A 330-nucleotide genomic window follows, 5' to 3' on the forward strand; every position below is an offset into this window, starting at 1 on the left:
CCCCGGGGCCCGCGAGGGCGGGGCCGGCCGAGCGACGCGTCGCGCAGCCAATCGGAGCCCCCGTCGAGGGCCCCTCTGGGGAGGAACTGGAGTGCCGAAGGCCGCCCAACGGGGAGGGGCGCAAAGCCCCGCCCCGCGCTGGGCTCCCCTGGTCCCGGGCCCCGGCGCGACGCTCTGGGGTTCTTTGACAGTCCAGGGCGGCGGGGGCCGCGGTTAATCTGAGTTTAAAACTTCCGGGCCCTGCAGAAGGCTCGTTTGAGGCGGCCTCGGGGTCGCGCCTCCCTGACGCGGGGGCTGCAGCTCCCCTCCCCTTGCTTTTCCCGCCACCCG

The sequence above is a fragment of the Condylura cristata genome, unplaced genomic scaffold, assembly GCF_000260355.1.
Source record: "Condylura cristata isolate star-nosed mole 26May11 unplaced genomic scaffold, ConCri1.0 scaffold00008, whole genome shotgun sequence".
Classification (NCBI taxonomy): domain Eukaryota; kingdom Metazoa; phylum Chordata; class Mammalia; order Eulipotyphla; family Talpidae; genus Condylura; species Condylura cristata.